The 11,803-nt window shown below is 41.7% G+C and overlaps 1 protein-coding gene across 2 annotated transcripts in view; it reads left to right on the plus strand.

Annotated features, from left to right (window-relative positions):
- Positions 1–7,026: 7,026 nt before the first annotated feature.
- The window catches only part of LOC109297040 (perilipin-2-like), a 21,782-nt gene continuing 17,005 nt past the window's right edge, over positions 7,027–11,803 (plus strand). The window contains exon 1 of one of the 2 annotated variants that reach the window (XM_019516701.1): positions 7,027–7,082. The gene's annotated coding sequence lies outside the window, so the exon portion shown is untranslated. The remainder of the gene's footprint in view (positions 7,083–11,803) is intronic. The other variant, XM_019516700.1, reaches the window with a different exon arrangement.

The raw sequence follows: 11,803 nt of genomic DNA on the forward strand, positions 1-11,803 counted from the left end.
GCTGATTGGTTGTCTTGGCAGCCAATCACAATGCTTACTGAAACAACCAATCAGAGTGGTCTGCACAGACAGAAGCACTGCCATGACAGCAGGGACTGAGGGGCCAGAGCTGGGGGGAGGGGGGGCAGCAGTGCTGGCCTCCCCCCACTTCCCCTGACCCTGGTCCTTCGAGGCAGAGGGGGACGGTGGTGGAGATGCCACTTACATGACAGTGGGGACTGAGGGGCCAGAGCAGTTTGGCATGTTTTGTACATGTACATGTACATACATATGTGCAAATATAGCACTTTACATGTTAATGTAATACACAGTCATTAACATATATATGTACTGTACACACCATGTATTATATATCTTCATTGGGAACATGCAATTTGACACTGTATTAAAATATAATCCTATGTGGCAGCATTATCATGTTCTAAACTTTTATTTTTGCATTAAACTTATATTCAGCCCTGCCTTCTCCTCTGGAATTTAAATTCACACAAACTGCAGTATTCTTAAAAAAAATACAAAATCCACACAGTTGGTCTTATGCTCTAATATGTGTCTGTCTTATCCCTGAATAACTTAGATCAAAACCAAATTTCAGTGACTAAATCCAAAGTCAGATGAAAATTTTAGTTCCTTTACCCTAAGCCCAGGAGTAATACATCCAAAATCAAAATGCCCATGCAACAGTCATATTAAAGGGGACATGAGCTACTTCTTTTGGGATGAGATTAAGTTGGCATTAGTTATTAGGGGTGTGTGAAGCTTCGGTCACCGATTCAATTTGGAGAAGATCAGGCCCCATTGGGCAGCTGACTCATCTAATCTGAATTGAATCAGGATACCCATTAAAAGCTCCAAATTGATTCAAAATATCTGAACTGATTTGGAAAAGATTCAGAAAAGATTTGGCAATTCGGAAGGCAGTCTTGTGGGGAAACAGAAACTGAGAAGAGGGAAGCGGGGAGGAGGGAGGGAAAGACTGCTTTGATATTGACATCTGTAGCTGGCCAGTGACTGTGATCTTTCCCTGAGTTCCCTTCTAATCAGTGCTCTGGTGGAGGGATGTAGAAACAGCATATAAGGCTCTGCATGAAGCTTCTTTCTCCCTTTCGTGAGCTATCTGTCTGAGAGCAAAAACAAGACAAAGGTACTGGCTTCCTAGTCAGCCTCTTGCTAGTCTCTCTTCTTGGAAAGGATTGGATACACCTTACTAATTACCCTTGCCTAGAATCCCTTTACTTATTCCTATCCAATCCATTTCTTCCAACTTATTTTTTCCCCAAAATCCTCTTGTTTGTTCCTGTTATTTCCCCCCCACACACACTTTTTAAAAAGAAATCTGTGTTTTCCCTGACAGTGTGTCATCCATCACTGTGCAGGAAAGCACATATATCACACACACACACACACACACAAAACAGATACAAGATATATTACACACACGTTTCCCAGCACAGTAAACATCATTAAGTGTGTGGGAAAGGCAGATTCCAGGTCTTCTGGCAGGGAAGAGAGAGGAGCTAGAGGGAGAGCTGCAAGTTCCACCCCCTCCCATCCCCCAACATAGATGCATCCTCTTTCCTGGCAATAATGAGTCTTCTGCTGCCAGTGGTAGCAAGGAGGTGGGTGCAGTACCTGTCCCTGCACCTGACCACCTCCCCTAACACCAGAAATAGCTACCAGCACCAGCATGACAGTCTCCTCCACCCCAATTTCAGCTCCCAGAGTGAGCTTCCCAGTGCCAGAGGAGGAGCTGGATCTGAAAGCAAAGGAGCTGAGTGTCATAGCTAAGGAAGTTCTGGGGAAGAAGGGGGAATCTGAGTTCCCCAAGCTCCATGTGCAAACAGAGTGAATACCACCCGCCTCACTCCACCTGCACCTATTTCCTTTTTAAATTAAAAAAAAAAAAATTAATGCCCTGCTCTCAGAGCTGGAGGCAGCACTCACAGTATCATCAGCCAGCAGGGAAAGAACATCTACCTGCTGAGCACCCATGCCAGGATGAACTTGAAGGTATGGGCTAGGGCTATGGGGAAGGAGGTGGCCCCAGGTCCTGGGCATGACCTAAAACTGCATCTTGCCAGAGTAGGGAGGCTGGGTGGGACTGCTGGTGGCACGGCAGGTCCAGGAAATGCTAGGACCATGAACCTCCCCCATGAAAGGCAGGTAGGGGGTTCCTGAAAACCTCTAGCCACTGCACACACACACAGAGTCCTGGCTAGGGAAAGCTGAGACCTGTAAGATCTTTGAGAGGCCTGAGGCTTATTGCTTGCAGTGGAGTTGTGAGGCTCCAGGTGAGCTTAGCTGCCTGGGATGTCATCTGCGAGGCATGGACCACAGTGTAGATAAGGTACAGAGCTGCAGAATGGATGTCATCCCTAGACATCGGGGCCTAAATGGTCAGCCTCCGACCTGGGTAACATCTGAATCAGTTTTCCATCAAGGCATGGCAGGAAAAAGAGGAGTGGGTGGTTGGCCCAGAAACAGGTCTAACTGGCACCGGGAAGGCCCCGTTACAGGTTACCATCCCTACTGTTTTCATCCCACTCTGCCTACACACACACACACATACACATAACATGAGTTTTGCTTTCAACAGTTTGAGGTGCAGTTTCACAGAAATCCCTACACCTAATTCCTTGAAACGTGGCAGGCTTCATGCGCTCAGACAGGGCTAGCATTCCTGCTATTTTCATCCAATTCTGCAAGAAAATGATAAAGTTATAGGTATTTTAGTGCTTCCCCATGATAGTCTATGGCTGAATCAGTGAATCACACTGAATCAGCGCTGAATCTGTTGAATCTGATCCGGCCAAATCAATTTAGGACAGTGATCTGAATCACTGAATTGAATCACTGTCCCCCAAATCATCCGAATCCGAATTGAATACTGGCCACTTTGCACAGGCCTATTAATTATTGCATTTTAGTGGGATTGACACCCAATACAAACAGAATGGCAGTTTCATTCTTTAAACCCTTAGGAAAACCAGCAATCAAATTAGATTTACCAGTTTACAACATGATATGCCAACAAATGGAAAGCACTCTGTCCGAATTCACAGACGCACAAAATTATGCGGCAAAGTAAACACACTGGGGAGCAGGGGACCAGATTCAGGCAGATCAGACAGATTGGGATAGTGAGTAGAGCAAAATAGGATCCAGTTTAACAAAGATAAGTGCAAAGTGCTGCATCTAAGGAGAAAGAATCACCAACATACCTACAGCCTGGGAGGTGACTTTCTAAGCAGCAGAAAGAGATCTTAGAGTCATAGTCGACTCCAAAATGAACATGAGTCTTCAATGTGACAAAGTGATAAGCAAAGCCAACCGCACTCTTTCATGCATTAGAAGGTGCATCACGAACAGGTCTAGGGAGATGATATTTCTATGTGGCACTGGTAAAACTGCAGCTGGAGTACTGAGTCCAGTTCTGGGCACTGCATTTCAAGAGAGATGTGGATAAACTTGAGTGTCCAGAGGAGGGCTACTCATATGGTTAAGGGCCTGCAGGTAAAATCTTACGAGGAGAGACTGAGGGAACGGAATTTCTTCAGCCTCTGCAAAAGAAGGCTGAGAAGGGATCTTGTGGCCATCTACAAATTCATCAGGGGGAGGGAGAGCAGCAAGGAATAGGGGATACCCTGTTCACCAGGGCACCCTGTGGTGTTATTAGGAGCAACTGCCATAAACTGATGGAGAGCAAATTTAGATTAGACATTAGGAAAAATTTCTTTATGGTGAGGGTTGCCAAAATCTGGAATGGGCTTCCAAGGGTGGTGGTGCTCTCCCCTACCTTGGAAGTCTTTAAGAGGAGACTAGACAAACACCTGGCTGGGGTCATCTGACGCCAGCACTTTCTTGCTCAGGACAGGGAGTTGGACTCGAAGCTCTACTGAGGTCCCTTCTGAACCTAAAAATCTATGAAATCTATGAAATGACTTTTCCTGGAATAATGCCCTTACACTTGTAAATTGTTACTGGGCACATCTATACGTTCATTAATGTGCTGTAATTATGCCACATTAAGTTTAGTACCTGTAATTACATGTAATAATTGAATGTGCCATAATTGGTGCTACTGCGCATTAGCACTGGCGCACGCTTTTTTGTGATGCGAATGTGCAGTGGACTAATTCTACAGCGCATTAGCGCCTTAGCATGCGTTTTGCCTGATGCGCTAATGTGCAGTAGGCTTAGCATACTGTACTTGTAGAATCTTGTGTAGATATGCCCACTGTCAGTTAAACCATCCAGAGCACACATCTCTATGAGCAGATTTGAGCATATAAACCTAATTAAATCTTTGTTTTCATAACACATTGCACATATGTTTTGTAACACATTTTATCATACTATCAAATACCTCTTAGGAAATCTGTCTCTTAAAATTAACACAAAATAACTTTTCCAATGGTTAAATGTTTTTCTGGAATTAACCAGTGCCAGTTGGATGTTTTGTTCTTTTTTTTCTTTTTTTTTTCTTTATAAATCAGACTCCCAGCTGTCAGTGACTGATTAAATTAGTTGTTTCAAGGACTCATATAGTTCATTTTATTATTTTACACAGGAATACATGGCATAAGGGAAATTAATTATTTAAGTGCCTAATATTAAGTGAGCCAAAATAAAATGTAGTGATGGTCAAGATAAAAATGTCAGATGTGAATCACTTGAAATACTGAGGAAATTTGGAGTCATATGTGGAGGTGGGGGACGGGGGGAGGAATGAGACTTTAGTACATCTCTGATTTACTGTTATCACAGCACTACACATTCTGTCCTGGCATTACTTGAAGAATGAGCTATTCTTCAACAAAAAAGCGTTTGCAGATGTTTTTGTCTTAACCCATTTACAATTCATATTAATAGCTCAGTTATGACTCTTTCAAAGAGAATGCAAATTTAGTATTGCATTTTACTAGCAGATTGCTCTGAAGTTTCTGAATCTCAGTTTCCTCTAGCATTGCCCATTCCAAGCAATTCAGTTTTAGTACTCATGAGAGTGGGGATTGTTGGGGAACAGCTCTTCCTGGCAGAAGAGCAAACAGAATTCAGTATTTTCTTACCATCCCGTAATCTATAAAACAATGAAATATCTTTTCTTTTTGCTCACTCCAGTTTTATTTTCCTGTATCAACTGATCTAGATTATTTCTATTTCATTTTATCTATATGATCCCTTCCCTTTGGCTCTGATCTACAACAACTCATTTTAACTTCTGGGTCACTTTTCCTTTCACTCTTACACTGGAGCTAAGTACAGTTAGTCAAGAAGCCCAAGGCTGAATTCATTCAATCTCTGCAGGTTAGTCTAAGCTGCATAGATTGAACTGATAAGCAGGTGAACAGACATACACTTTTGATTCCAGAAATGCAGCCATGTGCCTGCTACAGCTGGAACAGACTGCTTGGGTCAAGACTAGCCTGCCCACTCTGTGAGGGGGAGTTTGTGGGGAGCTGTAAAGCATCCTGGGATGCTGAAGACTGAGTTAACCTGAATCTGGAGGGGATCTGGGACAGAAGTTCAACAGACTGATTTAACCTAAATCAGTTAAGTCTGATATTATATCCATCCAGGCTTATCTTAAATTGATTTAATCTATTTTGAAAGTAATTTATGCTTTAAAAACTATTTCATCCATTTTGAAAGCAACGGTCATAAACTTCTAGAAGAAGGTTTCAGACTGGATATAAGGAAAAACTTCTTCATTGTTTGCCATGTGACCACAAAGTGGAATAGACTACCAGAGAGGGTGGTGCAGGCACCTACCCTGGAGATCTTCAAAAGGAGTCTGGAAGCACACCTTGCTGGGGTTATTTGACCCTAGCCATCTTTACTGCCCAGAGCAGGGGGGCTGGACCTGATGATCTCACAAGGTCCCTTCCAGCCCTAAACTTCTGTGAATCTGTTACGTGCACTGAACTTCTGCTGTGTTACAGATTTGAGTCAGTTTCTGATTACTTATACCAGTTTATGTGTAATTTCTGTCCCTGGCCTATCAGTCTGTACCGTCAAAGTCCTTTGCTCTCTTCCTAGCTCTGATACCATTTTATTGAGCCTGTAGGCAGTATCCATCCCATGATTTAATTTTTTCATCTTTAGATTGGGAATAATATTACTTCCCTACAAGAGATAGTCAAGTGACTTAATTCATTAATTACAGAAATTACAGACAGAAAAGGTCTCTTCAGTCACCAGCTCTGTCTTTCCAGCCCTGTAGATTATTCTTTGTCCAGGCTATTTTCTAAATATGAAGTGCATGTATTAAGTGGGGAAGCTGATTTTCTGACTAAGATAGAAGCACCTGCTTAATCCCTACCAGCTAAGGAAGTCAGTTGACTTAATGGCTTATTGCTGTCCACTCCAGAGTTGTTAATGCTTATTTCTCTTTTAATGTTCTTGATGTTTCACTAATCAAACTAACCCTTCTCCATGATAATTTTGCTCCATAGGCAATTTTGCTGACTGTTAATGCTCCTGATTCTTCTCCTAATATTTCATAGCTTTGGAGGGCTTTAACTCTTTACAAAACCATAGATCCACCATGGGAATCAGTCTTCAGCAGCTGTTAGGGTTTCAGCTTTAGTTAAGCAAGAAAGGGAATGTGAGTCAGCTGAAGATTAGGCTCTGTCCCTGCTCTGGGTAGCTGTAACTGAAGAAAAAAAATCATTTCTTCCTTCTTTCAGCCTCTCAAAAACAAAGTATATATTATATTTTGAGGCATGTTGTATGAGATAAAATATGGTACTTCAAACAAGTAACTTTGCCTTGCCCTCAGAGACAGATCCTCAGTAGGTGGAAACTGTTGCAGTATTATTGCCATCAGTGGCTCAGTAGCAATATGCACCTGCTGAGAATTTGGCCTTAGATTTTTAGTTCTTCAGGGAAAATCCAGCCTTTTGATTAGTTATGTTGCTTTTTCTCTAAATTCCCTCCAATTAACCAATGTTTCTTTGCCACTGTGGTGCTCAGGAATGAAAACAATATATCAGCTACATATATAAAGAAAGTTCCCAGTCTTCCAGTGAGGGTAGATGTCTTCACCTGCATGGAACCCTGATGACTGCAGTGGGTTCTGGGTAAGGACAGCAGTCTGTCTGCTTTGGGCTTGCTGGTGGATTGGAACCTGTAAGAGGGGTGACTGTCACTCTCTTGTTCTACATCTCAATGCTTCTGTTTTGCATCTCACTGTTACTTAAACTTTTTTGTGCTTTGTCAATGCCATTTATCTAATGCACTCTAGATTTCTCTCTTTGTTTAACCCTTGTATTTTGGATAGATTTTCCCCAATTGTTTTTCCCAGTGTTTTCCAAATTGATTTGTATCATCATTCTTTATTTTGTTATTTCCTCTAGGTCATACCTAATCAACCAAAATGTTTCATATTGATTTAATGTTCTAAATGTTTAAACTATAAAACAAACATTTGAAAATGCTGAATCAGAGCATTCTGACCTGATGAAAATCTACCTTTTTATATTCCCCAAACAAAATTTTGTTGACTCATAATATTATTAAATTAGTCTCTTTTTTTAAAACAAATGCTGCATTTTCTGATGGACAAATTCTGGCTTTGTGAATCTGTGAGTAAACAATGCCATTCAAAAATAATCAAAGCCTATTAAAACAAGTGCCTTTTCGGGATACATTGCATATGGCAAGAATGCAAACTGATAAACATTGTTTGTCCCTATATGTTTAATAAGCTGGTCTTATTGTAGTTGCTACTTTCTGGTGTTCTTCCGATGGAACAATTTTCTATTTTGTATATTCTGATTATTTCTGCTGTCAAGATAACTGAAATAAATTGTCTTGGCATACCCTTTCCTTTTTTTTTTCTCAGTTTCCCGTGATGAATTCTTGGAGAGGGCATTTTTTTATTTTACATGTGTATGACCTATCTCTTTTATAAATTGGTGATTCAGAAGGCTGAATAACTTCAAGCCTTTTTTCATGATCCTGGCAAAAGGTAGAGAGGTAAAATGGTAAAAATATGTAAAATGAAAGAAAGGAAAATAACTGCTATTATCATTCTAGTGATATTTTGGTGGTTGGATGTTCAAATAAATACTTCTGATTTTGCCTCTGTAGTCCACAATGGACTATGGATCTTAATCCAACTGATTCTAACCCAGTTCTGAATAATCAGCCGTTAGAGTCTGGTATTAATTAGGAATCTGAAGTCTCAGGAAAAAATCTAGAAATATTTATGTTGACTGAAGTGCCCCACAGTACACTGAAGTACATTACAGGGGAAGTTTATGCTATCTTATAACATTTTACATTTTTATGGTGGCACAAATTGTGAGCGAACAGATGTCTTAGCCCCTTGTTGTACTCCAAGTGCCCAAAAATGTTGCTGTAACCAAAAGTAGTCACAGTTTGTGCCACCTTGAATGGGAGGATGCTAGTTTGCTTATTGTGTGCTGGGTATTTCCCTGCGTTCCTGGGGCATTGCAGACACGCACCACTGGAAACCCACTTCAGAGGATTCCTGCAGCGTGCCTATCATGCTATTACTATTGCCAACTTGGGGCACAGGTCTGCAAGCCAGAGACCCAGCAGAGGATTCCCAGAGCCTGCATCTGCAAGTCGGGGGACTCACATTATGGTTCCCTCACTTGCAGATGCATGCCTCAAATCTGGGCACAGCACCTGGGCATGTTGTCCTGCAGGACTGAGCTTCTAGAGCCCTGAGAGTGGCAGGGGCCTGACCATGTGCGACAAGGTCCCTGGCAATGTCTATAGACACTGACAAAGTATATCAGCTATGCTGGGACACATCCAGACGCAGCTGATCCCGCTCCAAGGACAGCATCTGTTTCTAGCCTCCATTTCTAGAGCTGTCAGAATGAGATCTTCAATTAGAATTAGATGTATACTTTTTCAATATGCAGTTTACATTTTTCTCATGATGCACCATCAGGTTGTGAAACCAGAATATCACTGGTCATAGACCTTGTCAGAATTCAAAAACGCTGAATTAAGATCACTAATATGAATATTCAGAGCTTATGATAGTGAATATTAAAGCAATGGAAGTTCCATTTCAGGAAAGTTATTGGAATTTTCATCATACAAAATCAGAAAATGAACATTTTGAAATTCTATGCAAAGGAAGATAAAAATAATATTTGTTTTAAGTTGATACTTGATTTAGGCACGTCCATTTTTATCTTGACTGCTCTAGTCATGCCAATTTTTACTTTATTTTATATTATAGTATACAAATAATTCAGCACATTATCATACGTTGTTATATATAATTTATCATTCAAAATTGTAAAACATAAACAAATGGAAAAATCAAAGTGTTTCATTCTAAAAACATAGAAGTGGAACACTGATTGCCAAAATATTCATTTAAAAACTAAATTCCGGCACTACTAATATGATTTAGCAAAGCTAAAGCTTGTTAATTTCAACAGAATATGTTTCCATCAAATTTCTCTGATCAACTCAATCAAATATCAAGAAACAAGCAACAATTTCAGAAGGTGTATGGAACTTCACTGTATAAATGTGTAAGCTCAAATGCATAAGCTAAGCTCTAGCTATTAGGTGTTACGTATAACGTTTCCACAGGGACAAATTATTTAATTATATTTTCTCTCAATTTACACTGAAGCAGTTGGCACTGACCCTCACAAATGACAGAATGCTTGACACCATTGCATTGACATGGTCCATTAAGGGAATTTCTGTGCTTGTATATTTATCTTTTCCATAGTGTCAGTCTGCTACTCTTTCTACAGTTCTATATTTAGCAGAATAAAACTGGGGTTATGTAGAACACCCCAAAACATGAGCACAACACATGTTAGATGACTACCCACCTGAGATCCATAGAAAAGGAATGCTCTTAATGTCTAAATAGCCAAGATAGTGACTGGAAGGAATGAAATTAATAGACTACCAATAAGATAAGAGTGGATGAGATTCAAGGGGTATGATTCGGGGGTCTTTTGGGGAAACAAGGAGATAGGAAACATCTGTATATCCTAAACCAGAAATGGGCATGAGTTTTGAGTGAAAAAGACAGGTAAGATTATTATTATGATTGTTGTTGGAACTATTTTGCTCATCTTTATTCTCAGGCTCAGCAGTCTGCTTTCTTACCAGAAACCCTTCACTCACTGCTGTACTCTTTTGCTAAATGTATATTCACATTGCAAGGTGGTGCTCTTCTTGATCCTGCCAGTGAAGGGGAAGGGCCCGGGTGGAGCTTCCCCATTAGTCCTGTGGATTAATGCATGATTGCGCAGCAGGACCCTCTGTTGCCAGCAGGGCTTTGGCTTCTTTGACCATGGGATGTTGTTCCAAGAAGAACTGCTAGGAAGAGGGTAGATCCACCCAACAAAGAGAGGGAAGAGCATCTTTGGAATAACAGAGACTTGGTGAAATAGCTCACATGACTAGACCAATAACATGGATGGGTATAAACTGTCCAGGAAGGATAGGCAGAGGAGAAGGAGTTGTGTTTTATGTAAAAGAACCATTTGATTGCTCAGAGCTCCAGTATGAAACTGGAGATAGACCTGCTGGAAGTCCCTGGGTGAGGGTCAAAGGGGAAAGCAACAAGGGTGATGTCATGGTAGATTTCTGCTATAGACCACCAGACCAGAAGGATGAGGCTTTCTTCAAACAGCTAGTGGAAGTTTCCCAATCACAGGCCCTGGTTCTCATGGGGGATTTCAATCACTTTGATATCTGCCGGGAAGGCAATCCAGCAGCGCGCGGGTAATCCAGGAGGTTTTTGGAGAGGATTGGGGACAACTTCCCAGTGGAAATGCTGAAGCAGCCAACTAGAGGCCATGCTCTTCTTGACTTGCTGCTCGCAAACAAGAAAGAATTGGTGGGGGAGTGTAGTAGTGGATGGCAACTTGGGCAGAAGTGACCATGAGATGATTGAGTTCAGGATTCTGAGGAAAGGAAGGAAAGAGCAGCAAAGTATGGACTCTGGACTTCAGAGAAGCAAACTCTGACTCACTCAAGGAACTGATGGGCAGGAGAGCTATATTTTACAGGAAGAAACCTTACTGAGGGTGAAGCAATAAATCATTCTGATATGCAGAAAGACTATCAAGTATGGCAGGTTGGCTTAGCATGGGGACTCTTCAGTGAGCTAAAACACAAAAAGGAAGTTACAAGAAGTGCAAATGTGGGCAAAAGATTAGGAAAAAGTATAAGAACACTGCTTGGGCATGCCGGGATGAAATAGGAAGGCCAAAGCACAGTTGCAGTTGCAGCTAGCAAGGGAAGTGAAGAGTAACAAGAAGGGTTTTTACAAGTATGTCAGCAATAAAAGGAAGATCAGGGAAGTGTGGGTCCCTTACTGAATGGGGGAGGCAAATTAGTGATAGATGATAGTTTCATAGTTTCTAGGGTCGGAAGGGACCGGAGTAGATCATCTAGTCCGACCCCCTGCCATGACAGGAAATAGTACTGGGGTCAAATGACCCCAGCAAGGTGTTCATCTAACCTCCTCTTAAAAACCCCCAGGGTAGGAGCCTGCACCACTTCTCTTGGAAGTTGGTTCCAGATTCTAGCCTCCCTGACCATGAAGTAGTGCCTCCTGATATCTAGCTTAAACCTACCCTCTGCCAGCTTGTGACCGTTATTCCTCGTCACTCTTGGCAGTGCTCGGGGGAACAGGGACTCCCCCAATGCCTGCTGATCCCCCCTGACTAGTTGATAACAGGCCACTTGATCCCCCCTCAGCCTTCTCTTTTGGAGGCTGAAAAGGGTCAGGTCCCGTAGACTCTCCTCATAGGGCCTGCCCTGCTGTCCCCTGATAATG

This window comes from Gavialis gangeticus, unplaced genomic scaffold (genome assembly GCF_001723915.1).
Source record: "Gavialis gangeticus isolate Ggan-Ray unplaced genomic scaffold, GavGan_comp1, whole genome shotgun sequence".
Lineage (NCBI taxonomy): Eukaryota > Metazoa > Chordata > Crocodylia > Gavialidae > Gavialis > Gavialis gangeticus.